This window comes from Cyphomyrmex costatus, unplaced genomic scaffold (genome assembly GCF_001594065.2).
Source record: "Cyphomyrmex costatus isolate MS0001 unplaced genomic scaffold, Ccosl1.0 scaffold75, whole genome shotgun sequence".
In the NCBI taxonomy this organism is placed as follows: Eukaryota; Metazoa; Arthropoda; class Insecta; order Hymenoptera; family Formicidae; genus Cyphomyrmex; species Cyphomyrmex costatus.
The window spans coordinates 3,349,397-3,367,890 of record NW_017280322.1 but is presented as its reverse complement, the minus strand read 5'-3'; the positions used below and the strand labels follow the sequence as shown (position 1 = coordinate 3,367,890).

At 33.2% G+C, this 18,494-nt stretch overlaps 1 protein-coding gene across 1 annotated transcript in view; it reads right to left on the bottom strand.

Moving 5' to 3' along the window:
* LOC108780856 (venom dipeptidyl peptidase 4) overlaps positions 1-18,494 on the bottom strand; it is a 142,043-nt gene that overhangs the window by 68,254 nt on the left and 55,295 nt on the right. The gene's annotated exons all lie outside the window — the stretch shown is intronic.

The window sequence follows — 18,494 nt, the reverse complement described above, 5'->3', positions numbered from 1 at the left end:
CTTTTTTAAAAGGGCGAGTTTTCAAGCCTTTAAATTTATTCTTTCCGCCACGATGATTGATTTTGAGGACACGCGCCGAATGTTTCCGATAAACCGATAGCGGGAAATCGATCACACACAAACATTTGCGAGGGCAATGACATTCAAGTGATGGAAATTCCTGCTTCTGAATCCGCGGCGTTAAAAATATCCACTTCCGTGCAAGGCATCTGAGTGTGGCCGAGAATACGGGTGACATAAAATACGATAACATGCCACCCGGATTCTATTTCGTTACCGCATTTTGCTCTGGGTTTCCTCGACGGTTTCTAGAGCCATGTGTTGGTGACTATAAAAACCTTTCGCTCATGTTACTCTCGTCATTCACGTGGTACAGATAGAGCGGCAAAAATATAATAAAGTCAGCGCTAATAAAAATACATCCCAGGCTCTGCTTGTATACTTTTCGCACGCATATATGCGAGATCAGATACAAAATAAATATGATAAACGCGCAATACAGTTAAATATGCGATAAAATTAACACATTGGATGAATATTATAATAAGGATGTATCAGTCATCGTCTTAAACCAAAATATTGTTGTGTACGCACAAAAAAATAATACATAATTAAAACGAAAGCGCAATTTATCACATTAATTATATAATAAACATATTATTTTTTAATTCTACATTAATTTATATGACTCTGTATACTTGTATAATATGTTCTTTTATAATTATCAAAATGTTATACAGAAAGAACGTTATATTATACAATTTTGTTTAAATCATTACGGTTGTCACAGTGCAAAGATTGTTATTAATAACAAGAGATAAATATCTTTCAATTTAAGAAAATTTTTTACTTTATTCAAACGTAAATTTTGTTTTAAATATTTTATACTTTACACATATTTGCAACTCATTGATATGAATTGTTAGGACAACTTAGATAAACTTTGATTCATGCAAACGTTTGCAAACGCAATTATAGGTGTCTTTCTTTTTTTATTTTTTTTTGTCATTATAGTGATATATTAAAATTACGGAAGAACGTAGTGAAAGGGGAGAGAAGTCCAGTAAATTTCGACATCCCACTTTTATCGAATATGATTCGATTAGACGTCGAGCTTATGAACTCCGAAGCTATACCGTATACAACCGCGAAATTGCCCGTCTCTTTGAAAGTCATTTTACCGGATCGTATCTCCCATCTTTTACAGTTTCCTTCTCCGTGCATACCCTCTGCCACTAATAATAATCATAGTAATAAAAGCAATGAACGACTAACCGTGCATTTGAAGTTTAAACAACAAGGACGGCAAAACCAATAGTAAAGCGCATGCGAATTCATCGGCGCGGCGCGGCGGGGACTCTAAACCACGATTAGAAGTTTAATGGTCAAACTCCGCGATCGTGCGGCGAATCGTGACTCGCGAAAGTTCCTGGGGAGAAAGCATCTTCTTTTTACTTAGGATACTAATTTTATCAACCTGTAGTTTTTTTCACGCTGAATTTATATGCATTCGAACGTCTACGGATTAAACGTACAAAAGTATATCTTTGCCGATCACAGTAACTAATAACTATCGTCGCGATCAAAATATAATACATTATGTAAACGTTATTTACTTTGAAACTAAGGAACTGATTCGACCACAGAAATGAATTGACTCACATTTTAATAAACGATAGTTAAAATTAATAAAACGTTATTTAAGGGATTACGTCTTTAATATCTAACAGTGTATGAAATAAAAATGACAAAAATATTTGATTAGGTATGTTAAAAGTATACTCTATTAATTTTTGCCGATGTTAATGGATTAATCAAGAATTTTCTATCAAATTAAAATAGTTTTGTTTCTTCTCCAAAGAAAGTAATGCCTAGTTCACACTAGGCGCGATGAGCGATAACCAATAAGAACTCTGCTTTACATCGTCGTGTGAGCTAAAACAAAGCTTTTATTGGATATCGCTCGTCGCCCATCGCATCCAGTATGAACTAGGCATTAATCTTTGAATTTGTATCACTAAGGAAACGTTACGTTCTATTCTAATTGCATTCTACGAATTTTCTTTCCTGACACTTCCACTTCAAAATGCATATACATATATACTATATTATATTTGTTCGAATATAACGCCTTAAATGATCGAGAGACCTAATATTACACACAGATCAACAATATCGCTGTATACACGATGATTAGAGGAACCGTCGCCGGTGTGTTAATTGCCACAAACGGCGGCTGTGTGCTCGCGGCTGGAAATGGTCCAGCCGCGGCGATATTCCCACGGGAACATTTCGGGACTCCGAGAGATCCGGGCGAGCGATAGAGAGCAAACGCGCAACGGCCGTCGAACGGACCGACCATCGACAGTGCCCGGCGATATGGAAGGATTCATGGTGCTCGGCGCGCGCTATTTTGCCTCCATTAACTCTTTCGCGGCGAGCCTATAAATCATGGGCCGTCTGATAAGGGTCGTGCAACGCCATTTTCACGTGTTGCGGCCGCGTCCGCTATCGGCCGTAGAGCTCGTTTCCATCGCATTATTCCCACCTTCAACACTCTGCCGGCGGAGTACACCGCCCTCATTCCTCCACTGACCTCCCTCGACGTTCCAATATTCCGAAGTTCGAGCATGTTGTTTCTTCGCGCGCGAGTAATATGATTCGATACACCGGCATGTAATTTCAGGCTCGTTCGAGGTATTCAGCTCGACTTGCTGCAAATAGGCTCTAAATTAACGATCGTTAACGTACCATCTTTTACGAGAGCAATTAAATAAAGAAATAGTAGTCGTAGAGCATATGTATCTTTTGTAAACTACGATTTTCTGTTTCAACTTCTAGCGTTCTTCTTTATATATTCCTGCTTGAACATCAAATCTAATTGTATAAAAGTGGTGCGCAAAAAGTTCCGATAATTTTGTCAACACAATTCGCAAATAAGTTACTATAGATTTGTGTGTAGCTTGGCTTGAAAAATTGGGCTTTGACAATTGAAAATAGTTGAAAATTTTATAAAGATTGGGAGAACACGATAAGTGACGACAAATTGAGATTTGTCTAGGATATATTACCAACTTGTTGGTACTTCATACAGATTACGATCGAGTAAAGACCCATTCTTTTGCTAAACTGTCCCTCGATAACTTATCGAAGCGACGAATGATCCATTGCAACGGAAAAGTCTATATAGGAAAAAGATTCTTGTATTTTCGATGTAAGAAGTTATGTGATTTTATGTTATCCGTAACAATATTACAGGGATAATATCTAATAAACTGGCCAAAGGCTTTACCCTCGAAAAATAGGTATCGCATGCGAAAATACTATAGTATACGTTACGTAGAGGAGGGGAGAGAGTTATAGGAAATACCATACTGTTTTATTGAAATAACTTAGTAGATATTGAAATAACTTGGTAGATATTCATGTGATCTAACTATCTTTGATATAAGCTTTAGCTATAGAGTGATACTGTTTATACTATAAATAAAAATTTTTCGAGTATATAAAATAAATGTAATTTATATCATATTCAATAAAAAATTGAAGAGAGTAAAAACGTTGCGATTATGGAATAAAAAAAGAGGGAATATGAAATATTATTATATCAATTCTTATTAGGACCACTAAATTTCAAACCGAATAAGACAATGCAATGTCCGATGTCACAACGGTCTAAGCTGGATCACGGATGCTTCTAAATAATTGTGTGTGAATTAATATATACTACGAATGTAATTCTTCGATTGCACGCCGAAATTTTTTCAGGCTTGAAACGCAACACTAATAAACTACGACAGTAATTAATATTAAATTTTAAAGGACCATCAATATAACAACATAACTAATACGAATCGAAGCCTATAACAATCTAGCATTGGATTGTTATAGGCTTCGATTCGTATTAGTTGGTTACACAATCACTCGTAAGTTTTATCATACATCAGAGCGCGCGCGCGCGCGCGTAAGTATTGTATTTTTTAAAGAGAGATTTTACATCCAAAAGCTCTTCTCTCAAGTTGTATTTCGCCATGCTGTAGAGCCGCTGCGTCAGTATTTTTTATAACACATCGTTTGTATGCCGCCAAATTAAGCTGCGCGATAGGAAAATGAAAAATGAATCCCGCGGTGAAAATCGTGTTAGAAATTAATTAATCAAAGTTCGCGTTATGAATCGAAAAATGACGAGCCACGCCCCGCCGCTATTGTCGATACGATTGAAACGTAGGATGGTATAGACAGGCGGCTGATGTGTGTATGTGTGTGTATGTGCGCGCGCGCGGATGTACATAGAAACATTTCTTCAACATTTCTGCAGCGAACTTTTAGAGAATTTTCAGTTCGTTATGCAACATCGTAGACCCAAAATACTTTATAATACATTAAAATTTATAAGTGTTATCATACTACAAGAACGCGAAAAAACTCATATATAATCCATCGATATTTTTTTTCTTTCTACCTCATACATATCGTGTTATAAATATGCACGTGCGCGAGATGGAGTCGTGGAATAAGAGAAATTTACAATTCCAACAGTTCGTTGATTTTGTTGCCTTTGCCCCATATCATGGAGAATTATTAAAAACAGTTTATGAGAACAATTTATTAATCGATTATGTTTCGTTTTATCTTTAATTAATAAATTTTTTTCTTTATTTGGAAAACTATTGAGAAAGATTATCTCATGATTTCGGAGAATGATATTACTCAGACTACTCTCTGCGGGTAATGGCTGGCTGCGTTCAGCAGAAAAAGTAGCTTGGTAATTGTTGTAAAATTCTTTAATGCAGTTCTTGTCCTTATCTCCCCATTGAACCTAAATGCATATAAATCAATTATAAAGAATTTTGTAACAATTACAAAGGTGTTTTTTCAATAGAAAGCAGCCAATGGATTTTAAAGGCATAGTCAATTTTTTGTTGTGTGTGAATTCTATGAAATAAATTTAAATCTGTAAAAAAAATAAGTAAAATACGATAATCTAACTTCTACAATGATAAAAATTCGTTACTAAATCTTTCATAAGTGTGTAAAAATTTTTCAAATCTTTGCAGTGTGGAATAATATAAAATACCATTAATTTTTCAACGAGATGCGAATGTTTCCCAAGTAGTAATACAACCATTAGGATAAACGAAAGTTTATGAAATTCTCTGGCCGAGTAAAGTTGAAAACTTGGAAGATATTCGTGCGCTTTTCACCGGACGATTTTCAGCGGTTGGCTTGGCATGTCCCGTTATATGTATAGAATTGAGAACGCTATATTTCGCGGATGTACGACACCAATGGGAATATGGGAGAGTTTGAAGCAGGATTTAATGTTTCTTTCACGGGTTACAGTTTTCCTGCGCTTGTAGGAGTAATTCCTAACGCAGAATTAATTCCTGCAGCGCCGCGGGACACGCGTACCATTCTACCGGAAGCACGGCGCTCGCTTCGATTCGCGCGGTTTAAGCATGGATAGGCAAGAATAGTTGCGAGAAGAGCCGCATTGTTTGCGCGGATATGCACAAACACGTACGCGCAAGCGAACGATCGTAATCTCTGCAGAGAAGTTTATTTTGCACGCCGCTGACCAGACAGTTTTTCATATCTCCATTTTTCATCCTTAGAAAGGGAAAAGAAAAAAACTTGCGCTTGTGCATAATTTTGACAAAAAATTCTGACGATCGTGCAGTATTCCGGCACTTTTTGAACTCGTGTGTGTTCTACTTTCAGTTTAATGCTTCATCTGTTAAAAGAGACCAGAATTTTTTTTACTCACTAAAAAGATCAAACGATAAATCAGTAGAAATTCGTAAAAATAAAATTTAAAAAACCAAATATTACATTAGTATGATCATTAAATAATTATTGAAAAGTCAAAAAGGACCTTGCACTAATTAAATAAATGGAAAATTGGATATCGGTGAAATGAGTTAGTTTTTACTGTGGCGTATCAAAGGTGTTCTGTGAACAGTTTTACACTTTTGATACCCACAGTTAAAAAATTATCTCTTATTGATCCATGATACTCGCTACATGATAAGCTTTATATGTGAAAATTAACTCATTTCATCAATTCAATTTTCTGCATCCTTTTAAAATTCTATAATCTTTTATATCAAAAATGTAATATTAATTTAAAAAGTAAAAAACGATCAATAATGACCGTTCGGTACTTTTAGTGTTAAGAAACGAAAGCCTAATGAAGTATGTTTTCCTTCAATTAGATAATATGTCTACGAGCGCATTTAATTAATAAGGATATCGATGCACATTGTACGCTTGATGCATTCAGGCTGCTGTAATTCGACCTAAATATGTTATTGCCGATAGCGTAACCGTAACTATATTATGATAACACAACGAACGGTCCACTTGATGGTTCAAAGTTAAGCAGCTTTGATCGTAATTTGTATTAGAATGAGTGACCATCTGGAAACATCGAGTTTCCTATTGATATCGATGCTCGTGCTTTTCGCTGTAATGCACTATTTTACGTAACGGAATTACACTCGACGGATAATTGCCCAAGCCATTTATCGCGATGAATAATCAGCAACAAATAGTTAATTTCTATAATAAACGATAAAGTAACGAATTTACATAACCATATTAACCAATGCGCTCGTATAATACTCAACAATAAATTTACGATAACGCAAGTAAATAAATAACACTACTCGAGTGCAATAAATTATCTAGGAAGAATTTTCCTATTCTTCACTTTTCGCGTATTTTAAAATGCATGAAACAATATTTAATGAATTGTTTATTCGATGGCTAAAAGAACGGAACGCGTTATAGTATTTGTAAAAAAAGATTTATACACGTTAACAATGAATACAGAAACACCACGTAAATTCTGCAAACGCACCCGGATGCACTTTGGTAATGCACCTTGCGATTGTTGATTTCGCGCGTTTTTTCGCCCGTATACTCTTAATTTCCCAGAGGCGAAAACCATTTGCGCTTACTGCAGTTTTCGGTTAGCTGGCCGCGATCCAATACGAGTCTTGAAACGCAAAATCGCTAATGTCACTAAAAACTAAAAGCGTCTCCCACGTAGCGGTCGATTAAACGGACAGATGCTAATTAGGGAACTTCACGCGAAACGAGGCCGTTGTACGGTTCCGTCAGTGGTTTTCGCAGCAATTAATTTTTGGCGCATAACTCACTCGAGTTAATTTCCCGGAAGAATAAAAACATATGCTAACTTTCTCGATTTTATATCACTTAAATACACAAGCCAATAGAATAGCCGATTCTGCATGTGAGGTTGAAATTTTAATGGTACTCTGAAATAACTTCTGATATTATTTAGTTTTCTCAGTCGCTTTTTAACCCGCAATTTCGTCGGAATGTGAGAACGTTTGAATTACTTCGAGATAAATATTACGCATGAAATGTTCTGCCTGGAATTTTTGCAGATTATTATATTTAACGCCTATTATCGTAGCTCGTAAATCAAACAAATCGTTAATGTTAAAAGATGCTTGAAATTTAAATTGATCTTGCAAGTAAACATTTTTTTATTACAATAGCATTTTTCTTTCATGGTAAAGATTTAACTTCCTATAGAAAAAAAATTAATAAGTAAAGTTAATATAACATCTAAGTGATTAGGATGCGTCGTCCAATATTTGGAAAGACAAAGGAGAAAAATCTCTTTACAAACTTTTTTATAGTTACAAATTTGTACGTGTTTCTTCGTTAAATTTATTAGTTACATATTTTCAAAGTATACGTTAAGTACTTACAACACTGCAGAATTTCAATTTGCTTTGTTATTTTCAAAAGGAACAGGAGACAACAAAAAATGGAATTCTTATTCGCCGATTGTCATAACAAAAGTGAAAGTTTTCGCAAGAAATTGTCACATAAAAATTATCAAAATTGCAATCGCAATAAATAGTTTTGATTTTACTGTCGGAGTTCAGATTGCAATCTCAGGCGAATATTTATGCCTACCATTTCGTCTCGAATGGCTGTCCGTCGTAGAGAACCGAGAGCGAATGAAGCACTCTCGCGATACAGGGTCACGTTTCGATTTTCGCCCCGGTGATTCGCCTTATCCGAAAACGAGCGATTTATTCGGAAGAGCCTCTCTTCCTGTGACCCTCCTTCGCTATGTGAATCGACTGCCGAATCGAACTTGTTCGTACGAAATGTGTATTTCGTTCCGTTAAAACCGATCACGCACCGAATCAGAAGTCTTCCTCGGAATCAGACAACGTGATCCGCGGTCTATATTGGACTGGTAATAATTGATAGAACATTGACGAAGAGAGAGATATAAAGGGGCTTTACAATAATTTCGTCAGTCGCCTATCCATACATCGATCTGGTAGCGAATCAAATATTGATTTTGGACAAATTGCAGTACTATTTAATCCATGGTATTATCGATATTGTATAGCCGCATTCTATCTATAGCTATGTGCTCGCATTTCAGAGGTAATTCTTAACATTGCTTAAGAAAATTGTTATTGAATAAGATACAGATTAAGTAAGATAATGACAAAAATAAAAGAAATATACAATTTTTAATGATAAATGTAACATACATATAAATAATAATAATAATATAATTCATGCGCTTTTCCCCAAAAAATATAAGATTTATTTAACACAGCTGCGATTTTCAGCCGTTAATTCCGGACTAATTCCGAGTTAGTTTGAAGAAGTCAAATCTGCAAAAGTGCAATAATATGTATGAATTTTCCGTGCGTCATTCAGTTACTATAGCCGGGATCAGTGCAATTTGCATAAATCGCGACAAATGAAATAATTCATTGCCAAGAGCGAACTTCAGCGCAATGGACGAATTAATTAATTACGCGCGACAGTCATTAAGGAATAAAAATCCTCACTGTGATTTATGTCTCATGAGATAACGCGCATATAAAACTTCGAATTAAATCCGAGATGTAATCGCAGCTTTAAGTCTAAAAGTTCTAAAAACTCATATTTGATATTGGAAAAAATTTCAACCAAACGCACATTATCACAGAGCATAAAACTTTATAATCCCGCAATAGGATCTCAGTTATTCGATGTTCTATATTATAATATAATATTACACATTTTATTTTTTAATTAAATTAAAAATATTAAATTAAAATAATTTTTAAAAAATTGACATTTAATTTCGATAATTATACGCCGCACGATGGTTTAAATAATTAAGATTATCTTGTAACACACAAATATCATCAATATAATAGTGGGAGAGAATTGGAGAATTGCGAACACTAGGTAAGTGATATTATTGTACTCGTAATATATTAGAATAGTAATAGTATATAGTATGTTAGAATAGTAATTTCTCATTTCTTGTATCTGTAAGGAAGAAGGAGAAAAACTTCTTTAGATAAACTTTCTGTGAATACCTAAGGAAAAAGTTAAATAAAAGCCAATATTATTTATCAATTATAGAAATCTTTATTCAAAAATTATTTGGTTTTCAACTGCAACAATTAACATTCATATATTATCAGTATAAATAGAAACAATATAATTTTAACTAAAATGAAGTCCATTCGGCACTCCTCTGCATGCGACAGATAATTCTGAATAGATTTTATTTGTTTAAAATTATAATTTATATTGATAATATATGAATGTTAATTATTCCAGTACAAAATCAAATAATTGGAGTATCTAAAAGATTTTCTCATTTTATTTTAATTATTTTTTAAAAACATGTCTACTTTTTATTGAAATAATTCTTAACCAAAATTCTAAATCGCCATCAAATTTATACTTTTAAATACAATACAAAAAAATTTATAATTTTTTTATAATTAGTTCATTTTATTAAAAAAGATACGTATAATACGTATTTATTAATAATTGGTAAATAATTATCGGCATTATTAAACAATTCTCTTAAGCATTCGCAGATCCCCTATGCTTTCCTATATAGTACGGATTCTATCAACTGCTAATCTTTTAAGTTTTCTTTTTAAACAAAGATTGCAATATTCGAATCATTAATGTTCTCTTAATAGCACCATTCATTTTTCGTAACAGCGTCGCTAATGTTTATTCCGCCTCTCTAACGTCGCATTACATTAACGTACCAAATGGCGCGTTGCATCAAGAAAGGAAAAAGAATGCAGGATTTGAATCGTGAGAACGATGAATACCTATTCGGGCGACGTTTCGATTCCGTCCTGCAAGATTGAGGAAACAACGCGCCGAATGCGCAGTGCGATAGACGGCGAAACGCGCAAGTCCCGTCTGATCAGGATCGACTTTATCCACTGCAAAGCGCCGAATGATGTCCTAGTGGCAGTGAGAAAAATCTCAAGGTTCGCCTTTATCGGTGCGGAAAAGCGGTTCCTTCTCGGACGAACGGGCACAACGTACGGCGTCGACGCAAAAGCTCTCGATTCCGCTAAGATGCACATTACGGATAGTGCATACCAACGCGTTCCGAGTACCTCCTGATAAGCGTAAAGCTATTCTTTTTCAGTTTATTATTAACCGCAGCTGTTTTTACTAACCGTATAAAAAGCAAAGATTTGATTCGCGAGGGCCGATTGTAATAAAAATTGACACATAGTAAAAAAATATATTTAATAAACACAAAAAACTAAAAATTTAGCTAGTTAGATATAGTTTGAAAATAAATTTGTTAAACTATCAAAATAATTATAGATAAGTATAGATAATTTTGTTAAAATTATGTCTACACTTTCAAATCTATAATTAAATTTTTTAATTTTTTAGCAAAATAATTCTTTTCATAAGTAACACAGTTTAATGTATTAAAATAATGTTGAAATAATTTAATGTGTTAAAAACTGTACGTAATTAACAAAGAACAGCGGATTTAGTTTTCTGCGATTTAGTTAAAGGTGAAATCTCTAATATACGAGTACATGTATTTTGATAAAAGCAAGTACGGCGATATACGTTGCAGTGTGCAGCGATCCGCGGTTTTGTGCGACAGAGCGGAAGGTACTGTTTGGGAATGTGGCTAAAATTATCATTTAATCAGTTTTGCATGCAGTTAAAGCAGTTAAGATCTCTACGAAAGATCTGCACACGGTAACTCCGCTATGTAATTCCCGAATCAAATGTAAATATGATGTATTCGTCCTATCTATTCTCTCAATGCAATATTTTATCAAGAGGAAGTGGTTATGATTAAAAAATATTGAAATTTGGGTTTAATTAAAATGTTCATTACGAGAAATGTTATACACTTGATATTTGTTGTATTACTAAATGTATCCGAGTTAAAAAAACGGAGTGTTTAATAGAAAACGTTTACAACGTTATCAAATTATTAACAGACGTTTGATGAAAAGTTGGACGAAATGAATAAACGCTGGCCATTTTTTTGTCAGCAGTACATTAATTACTCTGCTGTAAAGCAATTAATGAAGTTAAAAATAAAAACTAGGTCAGATTTATCACATTGAAATAATTGAAAATTTCTCATTTTGTTTTACGTACACGTAAATCGATATTTTCAGCACTAACAATTATCTTTATCTTTATACGCATAAAAATAAATTTACAATAAAGTTAAATTTCATCGCTATATAGATGAAAAATTTTCTAAAATGTGAAATTAGAAAAGATCAATTTTTTTACGGTATTAATCCCGATTAATCGATTATTAAACGTATTGCTTCACTAAAAAATATTTGGTATTTGTGATTGTAATTACATGGTAAAGTAATTATATACGGTTAAAAGCTCCATTAGAACCTTTTAGCATCATTAGAAGCTTTTTATAGATAATTATTACTGCTATGATGTTAGTAATAATAACCTTAAAGTCTACCAATTATGAAAAAATCGTACTATAAAATCACGACAGTTTCAAATATTAATAGAAAAAAATTAAGCATGGATAATAAAGAAAATAAACATTTTTATGTAGCACCATCGAAATTATAGTGGATATAACTATTTTCTTAACATTCACTATTTACGTGGTAATAACAATTAAAAACTGTGGAAAAAAAGAAATAATTACTTTCTCTTTATAAAATTATAACTATAAATATGTAATTAGGATAATGACTATGAATTGTAATTAAATCACAATAATCGCAACCACTTTTTCTCAGTACTTCTTTAAAATTTATTCTTCAATTTAGATACATTTAGGTATGTACAAATTTTCTCCACGTTGGAGCCATGTATTCTCCATCTAATTAGCAAAAAATGTTGTGCATTTTTTTCATTTGTACTAAAAGAATGGTAAGAGTGTATTGTGGGAACACTGTGTTGGAAAATCGTGTCCGGTTTCATAAACACATGGCCAATCCGCACGAGTGAACCGCTGCAACAATGCTCTCCGAGCGTTGCATTAAGAATTGATTCTAATGCACACTGTTCGTGGCAGCCACGTAGATGCATGAGAGGCCATGGATGCCCTGGGTACTTACAGCCCGACACGATTTCCTGCGACTATCGGAAATTTCAACCACGGACACGCCACACTGCTGCAGAACTATATAATGTAAATCAAGAAGCGCTTTTGATGCACATGCACCGATTGCGTTCCAATCGGCATACACTGACCCTTTATTGGTTAATATCCCCGAGCGTTATCGGTCAAACGCATCCCACCGTGATCACAACTTTTCCGATTTGCGAACGCGCGTGGCTTTATGAACGTTGTTATAATTCGCTGATAACGAATCCGAGCGGTAATCCTGCAGAACTGGTTGACGAACGGTTTTAACGAGCATATAAATGCATCCCCTAAAATCATTCGTTAACGAGTCCTTTTAATTTTTTCGTATTTAAGAGAATGCGCAATATGGAAAATAAGTTTCTTAGCGGTAGTCTGCAATTTATATAAACGATTGATCGATCTTACTCTTCTTAAAGAAATTTAACCCTATTTTAATGTTACATTTTTTATTGACTTTTGTTTGTCTAAGAGAATTATTTTTATATAAAGAGTCTATTTTATTATTAAATACGAAAAACCAACCTTAAAAGAACATGACAATCTTTAGCCATGAAAACCTATTTGCTTTCAGTATTCTATCAAGACAGCAATTTATGGACCTTCTAGATTAAACGGCGAGCCAATTTACAAGATAACGTCTAATAACCGTATCTTATATCCCGCTGAGATCAAACAAAGCGATATTTTAACAATAATTTTGACTTTAATAGAATCGATTCTCGTCAGGATATAATGCTGTTGCGGTGAGAATGACCGTAAACTGGTGATGGATAGTAAGTTAACGGTGACTCGTAAACAAGCTTGTTGAGGGTGGAATGCGCTGAAGGGTTGAAACCCGTAAAAACACCGACGCACGTCTTTCTCTTCCGTGAGAATAAGCTCTGCACGGTATAGCGATAAAGAATACTACCCATCTGTAGACACTACGAACTTTTCTTACGCGGAGAAATAATAAAAGGAAGTCGCTAGAAAACTTCTACAGCTGTACATTTCGCGCTGATTGTCATTTCAAGTATATGGCCTGTTTATATTTTTAGGTATACGACATTTTTTCTCCATATAATATTTCTCCATATATTATAATTTCTTCAAACAATTTTGTATTGTATCTTGTGTTAAAAAGTATGATAATAATGAAGATATATGTATACATATAATAAATAATAAAATTATACAGTTGTGATTACGTAACATAAGTATAATGTTCTTATTTTGAATATCGCATTCTATGTATTTCAAATGTATACTTAAAACACTTTTAAATAGTATACTCCGTTTGTCTTTCATATCAAATTGATTTTTATATCAGATACGAGTATATTCGAAACATTTTATATTAAATGTGATTTTATATATTAGATGAACATTTAAAATATTTTTAATAATAGTACACTCCGTTTGTCTTGATTGAAAAAATAATTTCGATAACTATTTAATTTAAAGGATAATCTTTACTGGAATTGAATTTAACGCGCGCGCGTTTGTGAAAATAAACTATATAATTGAAAATCTCTAAAAACTGATTAAATTTATTGAGTGAAGAAGCCTCTTACTTCTATTCGCAACTACTGACTCTTAATAACAATTAACTGACCACAGCGGATGGAGCAAGACTTCTTGAGCGAGGCTATAGAGGAGGAAAGCGTTTACTCGAAAGCAAAAACATGTACCGGCTTGCTTTATAGATTCAAACAAAATATTTGCTCATAAATAAAGCAATATAATAAATAAAATTATAATAATATAAGATTGATAAAGGACTCTTATTATAAACATAAACGAAAAAAGTTAAAAAGACGTTGTAAGAGTCAAAAGAAATAATTTAAAACAACAATTAAAAAAAGAAAAACGCATATATGTAATACATTAAAAATTAACAATATAAAAATATTTGTAATAAAATTCGAAAATGTACATTAAAAAATAACAATATTCAAAAACCTGCTAAAACCTGCTAACGTTTCGACTCGTGGATTGAGTCTTTTTCAAAGCGCAAACATATTCTTAAAGTTAAAATTCTTCGGATTAATTCTGCAAAACCATCTTCATCACAACCAACTATTGTTCTTCTAGCGATTAGTAGATCGTAAGAAAGAAGTCAGCTATAAAAATTATGCAGATATGACACGCTTTAGAATCAAGAAAATTGTACGTTAACAAAAATTGTAACAATATCAAACCTTTGGAGATGGACAACATTATTCAAAGATGTCTAAATCAGTCAGTACACTACGCAATCTATTCGTCAATATGTAATTTTGAACGTCAATATTTTAATTGTTGTTTTAAATTATTTCTTTTGACTCTTACAACGTCTTTTTAACTTTTTTCGTTTAAATAAAATTATCTAACTACTTTCTACAAAGGTAGGAAAATTATTTTTTTCTATATATTTTTTTTCAATAAACTGAATGAATAAATAAACTGAAATGCAACGTTAAATGTGCAAATAAAGCGAAACCAACTAGTTTCTTTCATTCACTTTCCTCTCTTTTTGCAATACGGTATGTTATTATTCACAACAACGCTGCCTTCATTTTTTTTTATAAATGCATTCTTCAGAAGGGTGTTATATAAAGAGTATTTTTATACACGTCTTCTTTACCTTTGTGGTATATAAAGGTATAAAAAAAGGTAAAAGGTACAAATCTTTTTTTTATAAACGCCTACGCTAGTAAGATATTTTTTCCACAGAAAATAAGATTTTTCTGTGAAAACGCGTGATTTTAATATAAAATAAACGCAAATAGACGCTCCATTCTCGATACTTTCGTGCTTGTTGTAAAAATAAACATTCATAATGTAATAGTTGGTAATTACAAGAAAAAATGTTTCGCCTTTTTCGAAACTGATGCGATTCAGCTGTTGAGAAATATCAAGAGCTTAGGAATCTCAGACAGCTATTGCTTCTCTAAAGAGTCCTTTTCTTTTGCTCAAAGCAAACTTGCCTGTTCAGCGAGGCATTGACCTAAAAAAACGTTTACGAAAAAAAAATAAAAGCAACCTTATATATATGGTACATAAGTGTACATACATACTGCTGAAATCGACGAGATGCCTCTCCAGCATTTTATATACACACACACACCACACACATATATATAATATATATAGTATGTGTGTGTATGTACATTTATATATATGTAAACGTGTATGTATGTGTATGTCCTTTTAGGAAAACTGGTAATATGTCAGCCGTATGAAGCCCAGCGGGCCATTTCCCGCTGGACGGAGATGCGCTGAATATAGCGACGAAGTAGATCAGTGCATCAAAGGGCTACAGATTGTGCAACAGCTATCAAGCCGCTTAAGATATATCTAGTTAATCCATCCGATAAACTTGCCAGTAACGTTCGTTAATGGCGATTGCTCGATAGATTCCTTCAAGACTGACACGAAAAGCATGAACGATTTCTAATAAATCGCGGATTAAAGATACAATAATAAATATGTTATTAATTCATTTGCAAATTGTTTCTGTTGCTTTTAATTAATTGTTTTTGTTACTTTGAATTGTTCCTGTTTTGCAGAAATGCAATTATAATTATTCTTGGTACAAAAAGAAAAGATTTGTTCTAATATTGCTCGTGGCGCGTAATAAAAATGTGTATAAAATGGAAATATCAATTATCTAAAGCCGACATATCAAAAGAATTCTATAATTTAGAGTTTGGTAATTAATTTTAAACATTTTATCAAATAAACTGTTCCACCCGATTAATAGTTAAAGAATTATGCAATCGTACAGCTTCAACTGTTATTACCATTGTTATCCTTTCCACTTTATAACTAATGAAGTATCTGTTCAATGATACCGAACGTGTTGTTATGCATATTCTGAATTACCCCAGGCAATTAATTATCATAATCAGCTTTGGTTGCTCTTCCATGTTTGATTCTCTCTCTGTTGTATACAATAACAATGATATTGTAAAGCATAATATACGTAGGTCATGAGATAAGTATCGTGGTTTCTAATATATAAAGACATATTATTTGTAATATTAGACTGTCTCTGTAATATTATATTAGATAATTTATATAAAGAGATCTTGTTTTGTTGATTAAAAAAAATATTATTAAGCAAAACGTCACACAGAGATGTAAAAAAATTAAATTAAAACAGGCCAGCTTATCTAAGTCAATTTCTATCTAAATTTAATTCATTAAATAAAACAATTTTCCGATGTAAATTTCTTCTGTTTAAACTGTATCGGGCAATAAATATATCGAAACAAAAAATAGTTGCCCGTAAATCAAGTGTTTTTTTCGTAATTTTACATTTTCCACATAGTAAAATTAATTTTTTGTAAGCTAAAAGATAAAATAATTTTATTGAGAAAGAAAATTTATTGTTCAAAACGTGCAAAATTCTTAAAATTTAGTATGCACGACAAATAAATATTTTTAAATTTTTGTCCACTTGGAATTGACATTTGGCGTGGTTACTCGTCAGAGCAATAACTTGTTCATAATAACGTTTCGCAAATATAAAGTTTAATGTGCCATGTAACTTGTATTCCGCGTGGAAACATACCAACTTCAAGACCTCATTTTCGCGAAACACAGTATTTCCAGCTTGGTTAACGTTATCTCAAAGTGTCTGTTCCCTTTCTTGTTACAAGGTAACATTTGTCCGAATAACCGTCCGAGAATATCTTCCTTGAATGTCCTATGGGACTTTTACATTGTTGAGTAGGATAGTTATGCTGCTCTATTTCGAGCTGCAAACCCCTTCTATATGTTTGTACTTGCATTACGCTGAACACTTTCGTTATTGTTCAGCGTTATCCAGACACTTTACATTGAAAATGTTTAAAAAATAATAAAGATAAGTATAAGTACTATATAATTAGGAATAAAATTCTTTTCGTTCATTTCTCGTCTAATTTATTTTACATTATTATAAAAAGCTCCCTATGAATTATTAAGAATAAGAATTAAAAGGATGTTGCATTGAAAATACGGATATATCTGAAGAATGCATTTTATCTTGGCTGCCGTTAAAAAGTAGAAAAAAAACTTGTGTGCGTAAAATTGCATAAAAAGATCTGACAATTTGTTTTACGATCAGTTTTGCAGCAAGAGTATTCCTGACGGAATAGAGTTTAAAAGAAGATTGTATCCGAATTATAAAGCTAACGTTTACGCGCCATGGCGCGATGAAAAATGCAGAGGGCTGCAATCGCGCTACTGGATGTTCCAGTGAAATTCGTTGCAGCGTGATGGAATATATCAGGTAGATTGACCTCTCACACGTGACGCATTGTGCCTACCGTCCCTAATCCTTTGACGTGCGTTAAGCCGTGAATTAATTTTTCGTAACGCCGCGCCGCCGTGCCGGGACGGCATTTCGCTCAACTTTGAACGCAGATGACTGGCAATTTTTCAAACGCTCGTCACACCTGGCGACGCCCGCATTGATGGCTGTATGTCCTGCCGTCGCCAAAATTACGCGCCATTTTCCTCGGTTTTCAGTCGACGGATAACCGAGATTTTTTTGACGATCGATAGACGTGAATATTTTTTCCACTAAAAGATCATTTTACCTCTTTTTTTTCTAGGATTATTCTATATTTACCAAAAAACTGGCTTGTTGCATAAAAAAATATGGACTTTCCAAACATAGAGAGAGAACCGTTTAATATGAAGGGACTATTAAAAGCATCATGATAAAAAGTATAAAAAGTATAAAAGTATTGTGACATTTTTGCAAATATTTCTCTGTAAAGCGATAAAATTTTGTATTTACATGTTAGGTATAATTACTAAAAATGTGTAATAATTTGCACATATTATTAAATATGTTAATGTAATTTGTAATGTAAAATAATACTGTAAGTGGCAAATCCTCTTAATTAACTCGAATACTAAAGCGACCAAAGTTAGTTAAGTGTTTCTCCATAAGAAATAAGATCCGCTTTCAAAGATAAAATGGATACGTCGGATGGCTATCTCTACACTGCATCAACGAAACCTGAATCCTATTTACAGAGCGGACTCTAAACAAATCCGAGGGACTAACCAAAGACACGGCCACTGAATATCCGGTGCAGCCGTGCGG